This window comes from Leiobunum rupestre, chromosome 4, assembly GCF_980474605.1.
Source record: "Leiobunum rupestre chromosome 4, qqLeiRupe1.1.hap1, whole genome shotgun sequence".
NCBI classification, from domain to species: Eukaryota; Metazoa; Arthropoda; class Arachnida; order Opiliones; family Sclerosomatidae; genus Leiobunum; species Leiobunum rupestre.
Window position 1 is genome coordinate 1,714,794 of NC_143387.1, and position 22,930 is coordinate 1,737,723.

General features: G+C 37.9%; 1 long non-coding RNA gene across 1 annotated transcript; it reads right to left on the bottom strand.

Annotated features, from left to right (window-relative positions):
- Window positions 1-14,629: 14,629 nt before the first annotated feature.
- LOC149945861 (uncharacterized) lies at window positions 14,630-14,945 on the bottom strand. Its single transcript, XR_016480540.1, has 3 exons — window positions 14,887-14,945; window positions 14,746-14,823; window positions 14,630-14,687 (listed from the first exon to the last, which is right to left on the bottom strand). It is a non-coding gene; the product is annotated as an uncharacterized LOC149945861 (long non-coding RNA).
- Window positions 14,946-22,930: the final 7,985 nt, after the last annotated feature.

A 22,930-nucleotide genomic window follows, 5' to 3' on the forward strand; every position in this document is an offset into this window, starting at 1 on the left:
AACAAATCACACTTCCGAGACTGGAATTATCTGGTGCATTACTTTTGGCTTCTCTGATTCAACTGATCAGGGAGTCATTGAGATTGGATATAGCTGATGTTCATTGCTGGTCGGACTCAACAATCGTCCTAGCTTGGTTGAAAGCTCCACCGCAACGTTGGAAAACGTTCGTAGCCAATCGAGTGTCAGAAATCCACGAGAAACTACCGAGAGCGCAATGGCATCACATTTCAGGAGACAGCAACCCTGCAGATTGCGCTTCTCGAGGAATATCCGCTAGCGAACTGGGAAATCATGGTCTCTGGTGGCATGGACCGCAGTGCCTTATTTTCGCCGCAACAACGCAAGAACTACATGAACTCTCAGAGCCAAATGAATGTTTATCCGAGGAAAGACGAATTATTTCTTTAGTAACACATCATCAAATGGATTTCACGCTCCTTTCCAAATTTTCAGCGCTTAAAAAACTCATTCATATCACCGCCTACATTCTACGTTTTGTCTTCAATTCGCGAAATGCGACAGAATTGAGGATTACTGGACCTTTATCGAAGGAAGAGAACGAAAAGGCGCTATCCCATTGGATTCGGGTCGTCCAAAGCAACAGTTTTAACGAAGAGATAGCTTGCCTTAAACAAAACAAGGAATTACCACGGAAAAGTAAAATCCTTTCGATGCGTCCGTACATCGATCAAGATGGGATTCTTAGAGTTGGTGGCAGACTTTGCCACTCCAACTTACCATACGAACAAAGGCATCCGGCACTGTTACCGAGACAGAGCAAATTAACAGAACTTCTAATACAACACGAGCACGAAAAACATTTTCACGGAGGTGCTCAACTACTAACTTCTGTCTTACAGAAACGTTATTGGATCGTCGGTCTTCGTGATGCCATACGTTTCCATATCAGAAGATGTGTTTCATGTGTACGACAGCAGGCAGTCACTGTAAAGCAACTTATGGGCGATTTACCACCAGCGAGAGTAAATCCTGCTCGGCCATTTTTAAAGTGTGGAGTCGACTACGCAGGACCATTTACCCTTAAACTAATGAAGGGACGAAGTCACCTCAGGTTTAAGGGATACATTGCCGTCTTCGCTTGCATTGCCGTCTTCGCTTGCTTTACCACAAGATCAATTCATCTTGAACTTGTCAGTGACATGACCACCGAAGCATTTCTGGCAGCATTGAAACGCTTTGTTGCTCGACGAGGAAAATGCCCCGACATTTACAGCGATGGTGGAACCAACTTTACAGGAGCCGATCGAGAGATGAAAACATTCATCAAATTCATAGTCTCTACAAACAACAACGATCAAGTATCACGATGGCTCGCAGACGAAGGAATTAATTGGCACTTCAACCCGCCTGCAGCGCCACATTTTGGAGGCCTCTGGGAAGCCGGGGTGAAGTCCGTCAAGTATCATCTGAAACGAGTTCTTGGCACCATGGTTCTAAACTTTGAAGAAATGCAAACGCTTCTTTGCCAAATCGAAGCTTGCTTAAATTCACGTCCTTTAACGGCGTTAAGCTCGGATCCAAACGACTTCAATGCGTTGACACCTGGACATTTCCTAATCGGAGATGCGCTCACCGCAATACCCGAACCAGATCTCACTTCTGAAAACGTCAACCGCCTGTCACGTTGGCAATTGGGCCAACAAGTACTGCAGCACTTTTGGAACCGTTGGCGAAATGAATTCCTCTCTCGCCTTCAACAACGTCCAAAGTGGACTACACCAAAACCGAATCTACGAGTCGGCGACTTGGTCTTGCTCAAAGATGAAGATTTACCTCCAACCAAGTGGAGAATGGCAAGAATTACTGAACTTCATCCAGGACAAGACAATCAAGTTCGCGTCGTAACTGTCAGAACCTCTGACAAATCACTGAAAAGACCCGTAGTTAAATTATGCCAGTTACCACTAGACTGATTTTAATTGTATTCAAACTGTTTACTAAGGGTTATTTATGTATGCAAATGTAACTTTTCGAACTTTTACTATCTCATTTGAAATTCGTTATTTCAAGCCGGGCGGAATGTTCGGTTGTACACATCGTAATTTTGTATAGTACATCTACCTATATTCGTTTTCAAATGTTTATATAGCGCACACGCGCGTGAAAGTGAGTTTTTGGTTGCTGTTAAAAAAGGTGTTATTTTGCGCGTGTAAAAATAAATTAACGGCCAGTTCTGTTTTGAAATAAGAGGAAAAAGGTTTACCGGTTTTTATGTCGGAAAAGTTCGCGTCTTTTATTTCGCTGTTCACGACACAAACTTTATTTTAATTTTATATTAGTTTATTAATTATATTATAAATTTTATTCTAATTTTATATTAGTTTATTAATTATATTATAAATTTTATTCTAATTATATTAATTATATTGTAAATTTAATGTTATAATGTAATTTTCCAATTATAATTACCTCATATGTCATCTTGCGTATTATATTATTACATTTACATAACCTACCCTTTTAAGATTAAGTCGGTTTTATAAATGGTTGATAAGAAGCAGCTGAATAGATTTCATTTAAATATTGAAATAATTGAAGTAACAATGACTAAAATCGAATTTTATTTGAAAATAAGTTCAAAAACTTTCGGAGAAAACTATTGACACCTAAAATTGAAGAAATGAAGAAACATGGCAAGAAGAACTTAAAAGGAAAAAAGACGTCTCACAAAAGACAAATGAAAAATAAGGATGTGGAAGGCGATTCTGGAGTTTCTGATTCATCAGTAGATAATTGCATTGAAGCAAGACTTGAAACATTACCAGCTGATACCGTGGAGGAGAGTATTAGTTCATTAAGCGAGGGTTATCCTGCCTTGGAAATAACTCCAACAGACGAGACTTTTAAAGATGACAATAAATCGAAAAAACGAAAAGCAAGATTTAATAGTTCATCAAAAGAAAGATGCAGAGCCTTGGAGAGAACTTCGGCAAAAAACTGTCCAAAAAAGAAAAAGAAACCTAATGAACTTCGTTTTCCGGTATTATTTTTTTTCTGACTTAAACAACTTTTGATAACCTCAGTTTCCCATATTTATATAGATAGAAGAATTAATGGAAGATGAATTAAGTATTAAGAAACATAAAACGTTTATGGTTAAGGAGCTAAAAAAAGCCCCGATTTTGAAGAAGTGGATTCCAGAATGGAGAGAACGTTTACTGCAAGAGCGGCTGCGATTCATGAGCAAACTGCAGTGAAAGATATTTTAATAGAATATCCTGCTTTAGGAGATTATCGACAAGTAAAATGTTGCATGCATATTTGAAAACAGTAATATTTGTCTATAGTAAATTTCCTTAGGCGATTCTTTTTCAAAGTCAAGTCGTAACGTTTAAATTTTATACATTGTGATTGATTTTTACTACCTTGACATATCAGCTTTAATAATAAAATTTCATTTGAATTAAGATTTCACGTAAGGAAAAACACTATACATCTTTGGAATATTATTTCTAGAACTGTGGTCAATTTATTTCTAGCTTAGTCGTAAGATATGTTATGTATGTCTAATTGTTGAAAATCAATTTTAGCTTAACTTGGAATTTCAACGAATTTCCGATGTTAACGCAGACCAAAGGTTTCTGGAAATTTTGAAGAATAATTGGGAGAAGATCTGGGAATCTTCCCCAAAATCAGAAGCTAAGAATCTCAAAGTGGAAATAACGAACCATATTTCTTCCCAGACAGTGAAAAAAGAAAAGAAACGTATGCATTTTTATGTCTGATTTTATGTTTATATTTAAGTTCTCTAACAATTTTTTTCTATATAGGTGCAAAATATGCTGGAGGTTTAATGTTAATTCCAGCAATTTACAACGAAAATTACCAGAAAATGTTTTTTCTGATAAGGTAAAATTTTAATAAACGTTAATTATTTTAGTTATTTATTTATTTTATTTTCTTTTAAAGAACATTAAAAACATACAATGAACATGACATCCTACAATCTACCGAATTTAATATTTATGTCGATGCAGTGCCAGTTATTGTTTGCCACGATGTAATAACAGCTGTAGTGTCTTATTTCTGTTCTTATTGGGTTTTCCATTGTGCGTATCACCCGAAATTAAAAAAAAACACTGACGTTTATGGAATTTTTTTTTGGGATTGAATTACAGTAAGCCTCGTAAGGCAGTGCAAGAGTTTATTCAGAAAATAACGTAAAATTGAGAAAAAAATAATAAAAGTCAACGTTTTCACTTTATTGTGGAATAAAAATTTTATATATGGGTTTTTTATGGTTTTTATTATTGTATGGTATAAATGCAAATTAAAATGTTCTTGTGGAATTTTTAAATCAATTTTTCGTCAATTTATTTAATAAGCTATATTGTTGCACACCTTTACAGGTGTTAATTATAACCCTTTTTGAACCTTAAAATAAACTTCTTTTACACCTTACAAAATCTTAAAATACACATGTTTTACACCTTAAGAAAAACGGCGGGGTTAAAAACACTCTTCAAGGGAAGAAAAAAGCGTATAAAAGGTGTTAAAGGGTACTTTTTAAACGAAAAGGTGTTGCTTTATTTTGGTACATCAGTGTAAAAATTTTATAACTGAACACCTTTGATGGTGTAAACTAACACCTCTAAAGAGAACAAATTTGTACCCAAAAAAAGTTCTTCAAAAGGTGTTAACATACACCCCATTTTCTTAGAGTGTAAGTTAGCAATAGTTAACTATTTGTGAAATTTTAAAAGTTAAGATAAACTTGTTTCAAAAACAAGCACAAACTCGAAAACAACTAAGGCTTTATGATTTTTATCAATTAACCATTTTCTTCTTTAGAGTAACAGCTAATTTTTAATATTATCATCAAAACAATTCATCGATTTGTATTTGAAAATATCGAAAGAAAAATGTTTGCACCCCAGATTTCGATGAACCAGTTACTTACAACGGTAAAATTCAATCAAGAAGGGGTTAGTCGGTCAATATTTTTTATAAAATAGTGCCATATAGATATGGAAGTCTAATTATTTATTTTATCCAATTGTTTTTCGTATTCCTTTATAATATTTTTTAATTTTTGCGGTTAGTATTGGGCACCCTCGATTCCGCTTTTTATTTAATTTTTATAACGCACAAATCGATGAGAAATTAAAGAAAAATATTCATCCCGTCACTGATTATAACAATTAAAAAATAAGTAATGATGATAAAAATTAATAATTTGGACACGTAGACCTCCCACCGAGTGATTGAGATCCGTCAGCCTTAAAAAATTAATTCAATCGCTCGGGTAGATCTCTCTCGACTTTACGATAGCGCTTTTTATTGAACGAACTATTTGGCCGCTAGATGACGCGGCGCTCAGAAGTGAGCATGCTAGCGCGTCGATCGGAATATCTCGCTCAAAGCGCCGTGAGCGATCAACGACTGAGATAATATCTCGGCGCTCCTACTGAGCTGGCTCAGTTTTGCCCTAACTCTGAACAAGATTAGCTGACTTTTAATCTACAGTGCTCGGTCACTGCAAAGGATTTTCAAATATGAGCGCTCGCAATTTTTGCCCATCGCTGCTATTATACGAAAATAAAACCAAAAATATATAAATATTTACCTTTCAATTTAACATCTGGGAAAATCAAAACTTGTTCTCTTACACAGATTTAATAATTTTTTTATCAGATTTAATCATTTTTTCATGATTAAACGTGATTTAATCCACTTAATCGTTCGAATCGAGAATTTTTAATCAATATTAAATCATTTTAAACAGATTTAATCATTTTAATCATGATTGAACGTGATTCAATTGAATTTAATCAAAATAATCCTGATTAAATCGGATTTAATCTTTGAGGGGTGCGTCGTTAATCAAGGAAGTGACCTGCCCCTCGTATAAAGCTCTTTAGACGCGTCTTGAAAGAAATATTACCTTCTATCGTCACGAGTATTATGGGACATTTTGGGAAAATGATAAGCCACCAACTGTCAAAATATTTGGAAGAAACAAATAAAACCGTTTGTGATTAAAAACGGTCTTCCTTAACTTTTGTTTGTTTATAAAACAAAACCATAGGTAGAAACTAATAAAAAATGCAATTCTAAATGTGGTTTGCGTTAATAAGAATAAACGTACCAGAATAGAACATATGGTAAATAAATAAAAATAAATAATAATCAGCTAGGCTAATCCCCAAGGCGTCATCATGCGACTTTTGAAGCGCTGTTGTCATCCGTAAAATCATGGACATTAAAGGGAATATAACCTCAGGTATTTGGTGTGGAACACCAACGTTTGCAGCTGTGGCCGCTCTTGCCTTTGGCTTAAAAATGTTTGGCGCCACTGTACAGAGAAATTTGTAAAATTGAAGGGGTCTTCCATAAAGATTGCTTTACAGGTTATATTCCCTTTAATAGACTAACCTAGAAAATAACGAACATCAGTCTGAGGTCGATCAACACTGCACGTGCAAAGATATGTCACTGAGTCACGTGCACTTTACTTTTACTTTCACTCTCAGAAAGTAAGCTAGCGCTGATTGGCTATCGAAAGGATAAGTTTGGACGAGGATATCCTGATGAAATAGCGCCACTTGTTACAACTTACAAGAAGCTTTTTGCCATAGTTTTGTATAGGACCCTCGCCAATTAGGTAATTCTCTTTTAAAGACTTACTTATAACACAAGTTTGAAACCTTTTTAGAACGCGCGAAAATGGGAAAAGTTCTCGATTGCGATTTAAAAGAGTTTAATAAGAAGTTGTCCGCTAAATGGAAGGTATTATGCGTTCCAGAGGAGGCTAGTCACGGAGCAACACCCTCAACGTCTGGGAATAATACACTAAAAGGTAAATGTATTGAATCATAAATAACGTAACAGCATAGGTACGATTTTCGTTTAAATTTTGTAAGACCTCCTTTTAACACAATAATACCATATCAAAAAAGACACGTTTAGGTGGCAATTTCGCCAACTATTCTCAAGTGGCTTTAGCTATAGTTATCTTCTTGCCAACCTTGGCTAAAATTATAGAAATTTCAGTTTCAAAATGATCACAAAAGTTTAGTTTCATTCAATAAAGATGAATAACTCGATTGGCACATAATATTAATTATTAAAAACACTAGCTTTGTGCCGAAATATGTAATATTTTTACCTCTTAGCGGTATACTTACAAGAAATTGCGTTACCTGTGTCATTATGTTACTTATAAATGAACGTCACTAAATATTTAGTCCCCCATACGAAAATTAAAATTTTCCTGTAATAGTAGGTGAAGATTTACTCCGCATTTATGGACAGAGGGAAACGAAAAACCCCCAAATAAGCCACTTGACAAAAAATCAATTTTTGACCTTTTAATGGAGGATGAAAATTATTAAAATTTGTAAATTTTCAATTCTATTTTGTATCATTTTAATCAGGCTTTAGTAATAATTATATTCTTCCTAAAAAGCCTTTCATTTAGTGTATTCATCAAGGAGGATGAAATATTCATATTATAAATTATTTTGGATTCAACTTAGGGGTTTTGTCTTTTGTCACCTCCTGTAAAGAATGGTACAGTTTCATAGTAAATTTTTTACTTAAATTTCTTAATTTATTTTCACATATCTGTTTTTTTACTAGTCCTTGCTGACTACGTTCTCCCGCCTTCTTTGCGTGTATGATAATATTTTTGTTTAAGCTGTCTACGGGAGCGTTTCTTCATTTTAAGAAATGTCATCAATATTTGCAAAAAGGTATAAATGGGAAATGTGAACATATGATCCTGTACCTTAAGAAGTGCCCGTTAATTAATGCGAAAATTGTAGCCGTATCCGCCTGCTAATTTTGTTTTGGGAATGTCTGTTTAAAAGTAATCAAGGTGACATTTTTAACTATAAATATTATAACTTTTAGCCATGGTTTATTATAAATTGTTAAATTTTAAAAAAGCTGCTACTTCATGACTTAGAAAAAAAACTTTAGTTTATTCGTTTTTTTGAGCTTTCGGACCGTGGTCCTTCTTCAGCGAGTGACTGTTACAAGTGATTCCTTAACACGAATACAAAACCAAAAATATTTCTACCATTGGGCAATGAGTTTTAACCCTACTCTCGGACTTTCATCGCGTGTTGCAATACCGTGCCAGACTATCGGTCGCCTCTCTGGGTTCTCCGCGTTAAGATTATTATATACTAAAAATACTATAAGACGCTACCGTTAGGTATCCCAGAAAAAAACGTATTTACAGCTACCAGGTTAATAAGGAGTCAAGTCTCCACATAACTTGATAATTTGCATATTCAGTATCTGTTGGAAAATTAGAAAGGGCCGTACCATCATGTGACAAAGGAACACCAAGTTTTATATTTTATTTAATTATAGCGGACGCTTCCAAGTTATAAAATAAATTATTATTTTTATTTCCTTCATATCATACACGTGTATGTTTATTTTTTATACAATTTTGATACGTTGTGGTTGAAGCTTTATATTTCATTAAAAAGATTTCCAAATCCTCCGAAATTCTAATAACCATTTCGTTGACTTGGTCATTTTAATTCGTTTACTATCTAAATTCGTGGTAGTCCTGTAGTGATATATTCATCTTACAACATCAAATCTTCCCCCAATTCTAGCTCTACATAATTTTTATCACTTACCCAGCAAACACAAACACGTCCTATGGACATCCGATAGACGTCACACTCGGATCTTGCCTTCGTCCGTAGGACATCCCAAAATCCAGGATTGACGTCGGTTGGACGTTAAAGGACGTCCAAATGTCCGGTTTGTCTATAGCCGTAGTACGTCCCGGGGACGAGTTTTCGGACGTCCAACGGCGATTACGGCGGTCGTCCCCTGGATGTCTTTCTATAAAACCTAGAGATGTCTTTGGGCCTTTAATTTGGTTCAATGATGGCTCAATAGGGATGAAACTAGGACGTTCATTGGATATCGTATTCTGAACAAATAATTTAAAAAGCCAAACTTGATATTAAAATTTTATTCAAAACATTAAAATACAAGATAATGGAAAAATCCAGCAACAAGTGTACAATTTGATTGTAATAACACGAACTCTACAAGTATTAGCAGTTAACATATAAATTACAAAACTTATATAGTTATTTAATTTTTATATAACAAAAAAAACTTCGAACTAAACTATTAAAAATTAAATAAACTTCCTTATACAAATGTAAAAAAACAATAAAATTTATTTTTAAATCAGAAGCAAAATAAAACTAAGCCATTTAAGACTATCGAATGAAAAATGTACTCTAGAAATTACTGTTTCTCGAAGCTTAATTTTAATATCTATCCAAATCTTACTTTTGGAATTACAATTTAACTATATAAATTATCACAGTATAAAATAAAGCTTTAGGCGAACCGTTCAGTGAGAGTAATGAATAATAAACTTAAAAAGTTAAATTGAAACATGTACAGGTCCAAAATGAACTTTAAAAACAGCGAACCTTCCCTAATATTCGGAGAATTCAATGCAAATCTTACTTTTGGAATTCCAAATCCAATATATAGAATATAACAAAATGAAATAAAGCTTTAGGCGAACCACTCAGTGAGAGTAATGAATAATAAACTTAAAAAGTTAAATTGAAACATGTACAGGTCCAAAATGAACTTTAAAAACAGCGAACCTTCCCTAACATTCGGAGAATTCAACGCAAATCTTACTTTTGGAATTACAATTTAACTATATAAAATATAACAGTATGAATTAAAGCTTTAGGCGAACCGTTTAGTGAGAGTAATGAATAATAAACTTAAAAAGTTAAATTGAAACATGTACAGGTCCAAAATGAATAGACTTTGATCAAACATATTTTCTTCCTACCTCTGTAAAAGACACATTAAAAAAATCGAGTTAAAATCATTAAAAAAATCAAACAGTTTTTTAATATAATACTTACTCTTATGATATGTTATCAGCGATACTAGAGATTACTATGTTATAATCTTTAACGTTAAGTAGAATGCATTATGGACTTTATGGTGACCGATTCCAAACTATCGAGTAATGGCGTCGTACAAAAGAAACTACAAACTGGGCTACCAGATTTTTTAAAAGGACTTTAGCGCGGCCAACTTAGATCAGCTTTTTCGCAGTAATTGGCTGTGATTGTAGAAATAATTCATCAAATGAAAATAATGGAAATAAAAATTAAGAAAATTATAATATAAAAATATATAAAAATTAAGAACCGATTTAATAATTAAGTAGTTTTGAATTAACACGTAATTTAATTAATAATATTCTTAATAAAATTAATATTTTGTGGTTCATTAATCATTATCAGCTCAAATACAAATACAGGTGAAAAAAATTAAAATTAATTGCTGATAAAAGCACCTCTAGATAGCATTGATGGACGAAACCTTTCGGACGAATAGTGGAGATCCATGCGACGTCGATTGGGCTGAATATCGGATGTCGCGAAATTGGTTCTACGAGGACTAAAATGGGGCGTCCGTTATTCGTCCCGTAGGACGAATTTTGGACGGGACCAAGCTGGGCTCTATGGACCATGCTGGGACGTCCCAGGGATGATTTGTGTTTGCTGGGTAAATCATTATTTAAGTCAATGTTCTGTAAATACGTCAGTGTCTCCAGTTATAAGCCTAAGTGACTAGACACCAGATCTTCTAATGGAGAATGGAATCCGGAGATTAAATCTTCAACCGAAACGTAGGGTTGTATGTACAATATTTTTTGTTTTATTCATTGTCTGCCCTCCCCACTGGTTACGTTTCTATATTTCAATCTCCGATCATGTTTTTCCATAATTGCTGAAACACTCGGATTCTGAAAGTCATATCTCTGAAAACAGTTCCCCTGGACATAAGCGCTAATAACTCTTGAACCATTTGCGTTATCTACTTGAAACGTTGAGGGTTTATAGATTTGTAGGTCAGAAATCCCATATTGGCCTTGAAAAAATATTTCCGTTTTTAGGTTTGTGTGTACATTTCCACAAATTTAAAAATAAATTTGGGGTGGGGTATATTATTTATGATGACTGGTCAGGATGTCCAACTTTTAAAATTACATCAAACCCCATTTCTAATGCCCCGAAAGCACATAGTTCTTAAGATATGTTTAGTTTGTGGTTTAGGTTTCGTTTTCAACTGACGGACAAAAAACTAAAACCTGCATATATAATATAATAACGCTATCCGAAATCTTTAATATATTCAAATACATTCTTGTTTTCTATTACGATAACACTATTAAACTTTTTTTCATTATAATATTTCATCCCTGTACAAGTGTGACCTTAACTGCCAAACTAAAAATCAATTAGGGAATGTTTTGATAGCATTTCATTAATATATTCGTGAATGCCTAACTAAAACTATAGAAGTTTCTTTATAAGATGGAGATTTCACATTAAGGAAACAACTTCATTTTATTTTTTCGTTATGTAATTTACAATATGTATTTAATTTTATTTTTACACGATAGACAAATATAAGTAATTGCTGAGGTATTTATTCTATCCCGCCGTGGAGCAGTGAATTGTCGAAAATAACCGACACATCTGAAGCGGTAAAGCGCTTACAGAGAGAACGTAACCGGGATGGAAATCTCATTATGACGTCACAAACGCGAACATTTCCAAATGCCCCTCCCCCCGATGGGCGTCTATATCTACATTTAATCTTCTATCAGTTTAAAAATATTTTAGTTCCAAACTAACGTATGTTTACGATACCTATAGTTGCTTGTATGTAAAATGTTTTATTTAATATTTGAAATATCGATTTGATTTAAAAAAGGGCTCGGTTGGGAAAAAAAGACGTCGAAGGTTTTAATTTCTTCGCGAAAAAGTACATAGTCTGCGCGAATTATTTATATATTTTACGTGAATATTAATGTTAATAATTCTTAAACGTCACTTAGGTCCTCATACAGCTCAGTCTTACTAAAAGCACAAAAATCCGATGGAATTTGTATACGTGTTGGATGAGGTAGGACCGAATTAAAGAGTAAGTGCTTCATTGTCACATCCCTCCTACTAGCTTCTATCCTCTCATTATCATATTACTTAGCCTACGAGCCCTCTTTTATTCCATAACTTAGCCTAGCTCTTAAATTTATTACAATTTGAATAATGAGTTGAAATAGACAAATATTTTAATCAGTCTTTGGCAGAGAAATAGGCCTGGCCAAGGATAAGAAAATTATAGAGCGATTTTATAGATAACCAGGAATATAGATAAGGTCCCTTATCCATAATACCATTTTTTTATAGATACCAAAATTATAGAGCGATTTTTATAGATCCACCGAATTTATAGATACTTAACCTCGCTTTTTTTCTTGCCTCCGGCGTTTTTACGCAGCCTCGCTCACCACCCGTCGTTTTATGGATACTTACAATGACCGTTCAAGCCGCTGACTTCTGTGCTCCAGAGGTCCCCCTATTTTTTTTCGACAATAGCAAGCCAAGAATGTTACTCGCTCTTTTTTTGTAGGAATACGCCTCTTTCACGACGCGCGTTCAATTGCCTAATATTAGTTGAATAACAAGACCTTTTTTTTTCATTTTTTATTTTAATTTTGATAATACACCAGACTTGGTTACTGCGTAAAACACAAGAAGTACAAGTTATACGCTTGAAGAGCAGATGTCAGGTTACGCCTCTCAATTAGATTAGTATAATCGCTTATAATGGTAAATGGACTTGAATAACAACCAAATTTACGCATTACGTCTGGAAATATATCAGAATCTCCTTGGCCGAAATCGATCTCTTCAAAATCTTCGCTGTCAGGGTACCCGGCAACTCGTTGAACGTGAAGTTTGAGAACTTCGAACATGGCTTCAATACAAGGCCTCTCTTTTTCTATTTCAGTCAAGTGTTTGTCGACAGCATGGAAACATAGATTTAAAGCTAGGATACCCGCTTCGCCAAGTTGGAATTCCTCTTTTTTCCCGAAACTTTTATACGCCAAAAGAGTAACGTTTCCTTTACTAGCTATAAGTTGAAAAGTACGACCCCCAATTTTGGCGAGTTCGAGGCTAAATTTATTTTTTTCAACTTCTCTAGTATGTGATTTAATGAGATACCAATTTTGATACATCTTATTAAAAGCTACAGGCGGGAGGCATATCGAGGATTGGAAAGTAACGTCGTTGAAAAAGAATATTTCCAGGTCCTCACCTTTTAAGCCAATTGATAGACACGAATTTTTCCTAAACGCCAGCGAAAATTAATTTTCCGCTGAAAGTTTGCATCTTGTTTTCTGTTACCCAGATCGTAAGACATCTTAACGCTTCGAAGCCCGAATACGAAATGACGCAAACCCGGGAGCTCCCCCTGATCTTTATATCCCTCGGCTGACTCATGCACCCCGGGGAAAAAATATATCACGCCTAGACAAGATTTTTTTTATTGTCCTTAAAAAGTAAATTCCGAAATATACTGCTGAAATATAGAACCGAAATTTCAAAAAAGAATCTAGTATAACTACTAAAGGTTTTAAGGGGGTTTCCAACTATATTAGGGGGCTATTTTTTTTACCCTTCCATCACCGATTGTATCAAAAAATTATATGTGCAATAAGAACGAGTATTTGATTTTTTTAAAATTTTACCTGGGAAAAAGAAATAGGTTTTAATAAAATTTCCGGAGCAGCGATTAAAAAGTAAGACATACTTAAGACATTAATTAATGGGCCCCCTCGGCCGCCGCCGCGGCTAGTATGACGTGGACCGCGTCTATAACGACGTCGGGTAACTCGCCTGTAGGCTAAAGAAATATTATTATTTTTTTATTTATATTAGTTAAATTTCTTCTTACACAACGACGACAGCCGCTAGCGATAAAATATATTTAAAAAAATAACCGATATTTTATAGGATAATAACTTACGGGTCGGGAATCGCCGAGATCTCGACGGGGATTACGGGACGGCCACGCCCGTAGCCCGGAATTCGCGGGGGTGGTAGGCTTTCCCCTGGACTAATGAAAATCATATTTTTTAAGAAATGTAAAAAAAATTAGACCAAATGCGACTCACGCCGGAATTCCGATGGGGGTAATAGATCGCCCACGCTCTATCCAACATCGGATTATCCCTCCACGTATTCGACCTCCAGCGGGGCTATGGTATTTCATTTTTTTAAAGAATTGTAAAAAAAATAGATCAATTTCAACTTACACTGCCGCCGGAATTAGGGGAGGGGGGATAACATTTTCCCCTTCCTGGTAATGCGATAGGCGTTCTTCGGGGCTAACGAAAATCATTTTTTTAAGAAATGTAAAATAAAAAATTGACCAAATTTTAGCTTACATCGACTCTAGCGGAATCTCTCGCTGCTCGTTTCGAGATGACATTTTCGAAATGAAGCCAGAGAATTCTAGCACTCGCGGTCAAAAAAATAAGACGAGAAGGATGACAATGAGAGAAGGGGGTCCACGTGGGGGTTGAATCACCCACACCTGCAAGTAGAAACTGCCGCGAGCCAAACGGCGGGGGGACAATACCAGACTTTTTCCATAGAAAAGGAGTAAAACGGTGAAAATAGATGAAAAAAATAAGCTTACTGAGAATTATTTAAAGACACTTTTTTTGGAAAAAACATTTTTTATTGAGAAAAATATACAATAAATAAATAAACGTTTTTTTTTAAATCCGGGGGTGGAAAAAGCACCGGGGAGGCGAAACAGGCGGTGAATTGAGGAGGACGAAGCTGTTAAAAAAAGTTAATTTCAGAAAAAAGCTGTACTTTTTCTAAAAAACGAACTTACGAAGGCATAATAGGAGGAGAAGGAATGGCGACTTCGGGGTCGTTCAGGAAATTCGGGATAGGTGGCGGCACAATTAAGCTGATTTCGAAAAAAAATGTTAGACCCCTTAATTTATATCTGAAAATTAATATTTTTAAATACCCCATATCGGCGGCGAAGGCGGTTTCGGCGAAATCTCCGGTTATCACCGAGGTGATATGGGAAATTGCGGCGTTTTGGGCCGCCCAGGCATGCCCCACAACCACCTGAATGTCTAGGGCAGTGGCTTGGAGAGAAGGCGAATCATGATGATCAATTGAAAAAAGGCGAAGAGAGTCTCCCATGTTACGGGCCGCGTGAAAAGCACCACGTAACACGGCGGCCAGGGAGATTAAAGACGACACATAGCGGTGGTCGCCCTGGATAACGGCGGGGAGAGCGAGGAGTACAGGCGGCGGTGAAAGAGCCACCGGGGGTGGTGAAGGAGATGAAGGTGATGAAAGTGGGCTTTAGAAAAACAAAAAAATGATTTAGGATATTTTTTTAAAAAGAAGTTAAAGATTTTTTTAAAAAAACCTACTTGGGAGAAATTATCACCACATCTGGTGATGAATGAAGGAGAAGGTTCTCGTTCCAATGAGAAAATCCCGGAACAGGGCTTGCAGGGGAATAACTAGGTAAAAAAATATATATTTCAATAACGAAACGAAAATATATAAATATCAAAACTCACGAAATAGAGGTAAGAGCCTCCAGCTCTTCCCTAGAGGAGGAATCCGATGATGAAGAGGGTTGACGGCTAGATAATTTATTTTTAAAAAGTTAGAATTTAATAATCAAGCGAAATAAAATTTGAAAAACTTACCAGCGTTTTCGGGAATTCCCAGAGGCCATATTTTTTATTCTTGGACTTGTTCTGACTATCGGTAAATTCACGAGGCTAGATATACCGGTCATTTTAAGGGGCGGGGTCGAAACCCTCTAAGGAGTTTCATTGGACCCACGCTTAATTTACCGCTAGAGATTGTCACGAAATCTAGACAGTTTTCCTCACCAAATAAAAGCGCCTCCAAGTTATTGAATACAACCGGGGAGTTTACGACTTAAGGTTAACTTTCATTAAAAGGAGGAATTTTTATAGCGGACGGGGAAAAAATACAAAGACAGGAATGTTATTTTTTTACAATGTGAAAAAATCCGACGATTTTTATTTCTAAAGCGAGATTTTACGAATCAGAAAAGCTGTCGATGAATTTAGGGGGATAATACGAGCGGACCCTGCTTCAAATTCTGAGTAATGGGATTGTTTTTCAAAAAACCGTGGGAAATATTATACCTGAATAATATTACGCCTTGGATAGACACGATTCATTTTTCCACCCCCCTACATGTCTGGAATACCATCCCCCGATGGGGAGGGGGTCTTAAAAAGCGAGACCATAAATAGACCCGGGACCGATTAAAAAAGTCCCATTCGAAATTTTTTACCCGAAAAATATGGAACTAAATTTCCTTAACGCACTGCGCGATTTTAAATATGGTATAAGACCGGTAAGCATTAATTTCTTATATAGATTTTTTTCTATTTGACTTCGTTAACCCTTTGTCCTAACGAATTACCGCGCGTATTACCTAAATGTTTGAAAGATTTGGAGTTGGTACGCGTTTTTATTGAACTTATTGGTTACCTTAAACTTATACCTCTAGCCCCTCGAAATTGTAATAATTTAAGAGAATTGGAATCGCTAATCGATTATGTTCCGTCCGAGATTAAAACCTCGACCTTCTTAGCTGAATGCGCGAAACAACGCGACGTATTAAACGAATTCGGGGAATATGATGACTTCGATTACATTTGGTCTAACCAATCAAACGATCCAACGGTCACTCAACCACGCGAATTACCGGTTAACCCCATTGATGACAATTCGCTAGACGCCGATTTCCCGTTCTCAAATAGTTTATGGGTGCCCCTGGCTGAAAATATATCAGACGCGACTCTAAACGACAGCTCTTCCACTTCGAATGACGAGATAAAATTTATAAAATAACCCCGAAAAAGAGATTACGAATTCTGAAATATTTACGGATGATTTTTCACTCCCCCCGAATATTCTCAGTATGAAAAAACTTTACTTATCGGATCTAATCCCGCGACGCCTCCTCTAGAAATTACTCAACTTTCCCCGGAAAAAAGCCCAGAATGAGGGCACGGCAGTCTATTCTCGCAATTTTCTCAGCTTGAAAAAGCATTACTAATTAACGGCAAAGCCGAAACCAGTGGACATTCGGTAGACCTCGAAAATATTATCCCTAGCTCTACCGCGCCCGATAAATGTCATTCAACACGGGGCCTTAAGCCCCCAAAGACTTCCTTACTAGCGGATATTATCCGGGAAACAATCGGGGTTGAACTTGAAGGAACGAATATTTTTAAAAACAATGATGAAAGTGGAGCCCCTGATCTACCCTCGATTCCCCCCGAAAACAATTTAGACTCGCTTAATGACGATTTATTTTTACCTTCCGAAGAAGAAAATTGGCTAGCGGAATTCCCTTTAAACGAGACGTCAAAACTCCCAGCTGACAGTTCCGAGAATAGCGAGACACGTGGCTTAACTACTGCGGGCGGTTCGCCCGAAGCCTTGGCGCGTGGAGACGAGAGGAGAGACTCCTTCCTTCCTCCGACACGTGGGCTAGCGGTTACCTCTTCACCGCACGTGGCATCGAGGCGCGCGGCGAGGAGAGACTCGCCCCTTGCCCCGCCAAATATAGGAGCGCTATCGCCATCTGGCGTCGACGGCGCTTACTATTTTAATAAGGAGGAAAATAAAATTTTACGCTTAAATCCGGAAGTAGATACTTTCCTCGGCTTGAATAATATTACGTCAGAATTTCACGAGGGTTCAGCCGTTAATAACCTAGTTCCTTCTAGAAAAAGGAGTTCTTTTTCGCAACTTCTACCGCATAATAACTCGGTTCCTGAAGCGGATTTAGGGCTAGATTCGTCCCGACCCGGGACTTTTCCTCAAACTAACGCGGTATTTCTTAGAGACACTTTTTCTCGCGGCGATTCGCATTCCCGCGTCTTTACTCGTAAAATTAGGCGTCTGAATCCGGAAGTATTACCTCACCCATCGATTTGAATATTACGTCAGAATTTCACGAGAGTTCAATCGTTAATAACCTAGTTCCTTCTAGAAAAAGGAGATCTGCATCGCAACTTCTACCACTTAATTTAGCGGTTCCCGAAGCGGATTCCGGGGAAGTTTCACCGCGAGCCGGGACTTCCACTAACGCGATATTTGTTAGAGACACTTTTTCTCGCGGCGATTCCCCATGCCCCGTGTTTTCTCCTTCTCCTCGTAAGAATACCGACCATTTTCTAGATCAAGCGGGGCCCTCGCATAAAATTTTAAAGTGGAGCAGTGAAAGTGAAGGTTCGATTGCATCATTTAACTGGTATTCGAGCGAAGATATCCCACCCCTTTTATCGTCTCTCCCCGCGGACGATGATGATCCACCGCCTCAACCATTTCCGCTCGATGAATTAGAGATCGACCAACCACCCCCGATTTAAGTTGGAGGTAATCAACCGGAAATCGCTCAGCCTCTTCAAGCACCCCAGCCTGAAGACCTGCCTGCTCTTCAAGAAGAGGAGCCTCTACAGCTCGCAGTCATCCCGCCACTTCCGCTTCAAGTCATCGAGGCTCCGCCCGTTCAACAAGATGGCCAGGATCTTCAGCTGGAACTACCCGTGAATTTTGAAATTATCCAAGATGGGGTGAAAGAATATCCGCTATTCAATCTCGTTGGAAGATACGTTGAAGTACGCTTCCTGGCCGACGTAGAACTCTGGATTACGCAGTTCGTGACCTTTATTTTTGATCAACTTCTCGATGATGACCGAGTTCAAATTTCGTGTACCTCCGAAGTCTTCCCGGCGCGGGTCCTCGAAATTTCTTTCCGCCAGAAATCGCAACTTCAGCCCGGTGATGTTTTCGATTTACTCGAAGGGGAGATCTATCTGGATGAGCGAGATGATTTCTGGAATTCTCAAATTTTATTCACGTTAAACGTGGTAAGATTACCTCACGGAGGGTCCCTGAGGCGACGAGGACTTAAAAAGCATATTGATTACATACGCGATAAAAGGAGTTTTATCTCAGTCCAAAAAAGACTCCTTGTGTCTCCCGCGTGCTTAAATTATTGCTATAGCCCATTTAAAGAAAACGCGAAACCCCAGAAATAAAGAATATTTCCAGGAGTATAAGGCTTCGCGAAAACAAAGGGAAAAAGCTGAAGAGTTACGCGTCGAGGCAGGCGTTTCAAACGCGAATGAGGGGCATTCACGAGTTTAGTGCACTTCCAATTTATTTTCTCTGATTATCAAATAATCGTTTTTGAGGTTTATAATGACAGACCTAGAGTATTATTCCAAGGCGAAGGCGGGAACTCCGATAATAAACTTTATTTAATTTATAATCAGAAACATTATGACGTAATCGCGAAATTGACGTCATTCTTCGCCACGAATTATGCCTGTTCCATCTGCTTGGTCGGATACGATAAATTGGATCGCCACAAATGCGCAATTTTCTGCAAATCCTGTTTCAGACATCAGAAATGCTCCGGTGTGCTCGTCAAATGCGTCGATTGTTTTCGCTCCTTCCACGGACTAGAATGCTTCCAAAGCCATCGCGAATCGGTTCCCTCCCTCTGTAGTCAAGTTAAAGTGTGCAAAGACTGTTACAAATACGTGGACTATCGCTCTAGGGAAACTATCCATTCTTGTTCGGAAGTTTTGTGCCGTATTTGTAAAAAACACGCGCCGCATCCTCACCTTTGTCCAGCGAATTAAAGACCGCCCCGAGCCTGACATGACCAAACGAAGATTAGCACTAGGGGGCGTGCCTTCTTATTTGTTTGTGTTTTATGACATCGAGTCGATTCAGAATAAACAACACGTAAATAAAAAGGGGGCGTTCGAGCATGAGCCGTTTCTTCTAATAGCCCAAATTGTATGCCCCGCGTGTATCGACGAGCGAGACTCGAACTTCGATTGCGGGGTGTACATCCGCTTTACCTCGCGACAAAAATTTTTTTACGGGGGAAATGTAGTGGATTATATCAGAACTCTAGCGGATATTAAAAAAATTTACTTATTTGCTCACGCCGCAAAATGTTATGATCTCCAATTCGTATTTAAAGCCGTTCTATCAATCGACGAGACCTTTGTGCCCTTCGTGATAGTAAACGGGACTAAAATTCTCTTCTTTAACTGTTTTAATTTCAATTTTCTCGATTCCTATTCGTTCATCCCCATGGGACTCGCCACGATTAGGAAGAGGTTTGGACTAGGGCCTTCCATGGATAAGGGTAGATTCCCTCACCTTTTGTTTAATTTTGTCGAAAATAATTTCGATCCTGCTGACCCCATAAACACGAATTATTCGACCGAGAAGGGGGATAAATTTCCGCCCCTTGAAGCGTACGGGGCTAACTATCTAGGTGTAAAGGAAAGAACGGCTCTTCTTAAATGGCATGGGGAGCAAAAAGCCGCTGGCGGTCACTTTAACTTTCTAAAAGACGCGATTTCGTATTGTACGGCGGAGGTCAATATACTCCGACTGCGATGCGCTACGTTTAGACGTGAATTCATGGAAATCTGCGACACTGACCCTTTCCGTGCCGCCATCACGCTTCCGGGTGCCTGCAATTACGTCTTTAGGAAACGCTTTCTCATTCCTGACACGATAGGGATACTCCCCCCAGGGGGATGAGAAATAGGGACCGACAATCAACCGCGGCCTTTGAATGGCTCGCCTGGGAAGAAAAACGCAGGGGTATAAGAATAGTGTCAGCTATGCGGGGGCGATAGGCTATGGTCGGTAAATTTAAAGTGGATGGATTAGATGGGAACGACGTTTACATGTTTCAGTGTTGCTATTTCCATGGGTGCGTTCGCTGTCAAGTAGTGGGGAGAGACAGACCTCTATGGTCAGATCCCTCACAAACGTTTAACCTACGATACCAACAAACAGTCAGGGTCGTTGCTCAACTCCGGAAACTTAAGAAAAACGTTATAGAGATCTGGGAATGTGATTTTTACGCGCTTCGCCGTCAAGCCAAGGATAAGGCTTTTTTTCGAAAAAGTACGTGCCATGTTAATTTCACCCTTGAATCCTCGAGACGCGTTTTTCGGAGGGAGAGTTAACGCGACAGTCCTTTACTTCCAGGCCAAAGGCGATGAACGCGCGTTTAACGTCGATATGCTTTCACTTTACCCGACTGTCAACCTTCTAGATAAAATACCCGTCGGTCACCCAAAAGTTTTATTAGACCCTGATGATTTACGAGATCTCGATTCGCTGGACGGGTTAATCCAGTGCCGCGTTCTCGCCCCTCCTAGACTTTTTCATCCTATCCTACCCCTGCACTGTAATTCGCGACTTCTTTTCGTCTTATGTGGTACCTGTGCACGTCTAAGATTTCAAGGAAGGTGTCCTCATTCCGATCCCGAGCGGGCATTCGTGGGGACATTCGTTTCCGACGAACTGAAACTAGCCGTTTCCAGAGGTTACAAAGTGATTGAAATGTACGAAGCTTGGCATTATCAAACAATGCAGTATAACAAGGAGACCCAGGAGGGGGGTTTGTTTTCGGACTACATCAAGACAATGTACAAAATGAAGCGGGGATCACTACCCCCGACGAAAAAAACAAATACGTCTCGGATTTCGAGGACCACGAAGGCGTTAAACTCGATCCCGCTAAGATCGCGTTAAACCCCGGTAAACGTGCCGTCGCGAAGTTAATGTTAAATAGTTTTTACGGTAAGTGGGGACAACGGAATAACCTCGTAAAAACTGAGATCATTAAAGACCGCGAACAATTCTTTAAAGTATCTTGGCGATTAACGATAAGACGTTGCTGGTCAAATGGTAACATCTCAAGGAAATCGATCCGGCTTTGGCTCATGTAAACGTAGTTTTAGCCTGTTATACCACCGCTTTTGCCCGAATGAGGCTCTATAGTCATCTAGAGGCTCTAGGGAATAGTATATTATACCACGATACGGACAGCTTAATTTATAGATCACGTGATGGGGATAAACTAGTTCAGGAAGGAATCTTTCTAGGGGATATGACGGATTAATTATCCGAATTTGGTCCAAATTGCCATATTACTGAATTTTGCTCGGGTGGTCCGAAAAATTACGCCTTCCGCGTACTCAACCGCGATACTGGTGAAATTAAGGAGGTCGTTAAGGCTAAAGGTCTCAGACAGAACTATTCCCCTAGGAATTCCATCTCTATGGACTCGTTGAAAGGGATGCTCGGAATCGACGTAGACGCGCACACTCTCGAGAAAGAAATCGAAATTCCCCACCATATTTGTCGGTTAAATGATCATACAGTGGTAACTGTAAAACAAGTTAAAAAATATCGACCAGTTGTGAATAAATTACGCGTTATCGATAATTTCGAAACATTACCGTTCGGATATAAAGAATAATATTTTTTTAAAAATGACTAGTTCAGAATGAGAATGAAAACATATCCTAATATTCAGGTATAACCATCTTATAGAATACCTGTTAAAAGGAATTATTGATTAATTACCCTTATACGCGAAGTTTCCGTATTAACTGTTTATCCAACATATTCAAAAGATAAGTCGTTATGGCTTTAAAACTATTAACCTATAATGTAACTCATATAAGGCAATAAGTCGCCTTAAAATGGCAGCATCAGTATTAAGTAAAGAACACCGCTAAAATCATATTTTATTTTACCCGAACGATTTGTTTCTTAAATATCGATGTAGTTTAACTTAGAGGCCTCATTTAATAAAAGCATGTTACCACTGTATGGTCCTTTCTCCGCTCTTCTGAGCGGGCCGAGCGGTAGCGGGAAGTCCGTTTTGATAGCGCGAATTATAAAAAATAAAGATGAAATGATTTCCCCTCCACCGACTAAAATATTTTGGCATTATAGTGAGCGGCAAACACTTAATGACACTTTAAAAGACTCCGTAGTGTTCCGAGAAGGAGTCCCCAATCTCGATGATTATCCCGGTGAAGAAAGTGAACACATGCTCCTCATCGCCGACGATTTAATGAACGAGAACAATGGTCAAATCGGGGCTTTCTTCACGAAAGGCGTTCACCACCGTAATATAAGCTTCGTATTTATAACCCAGA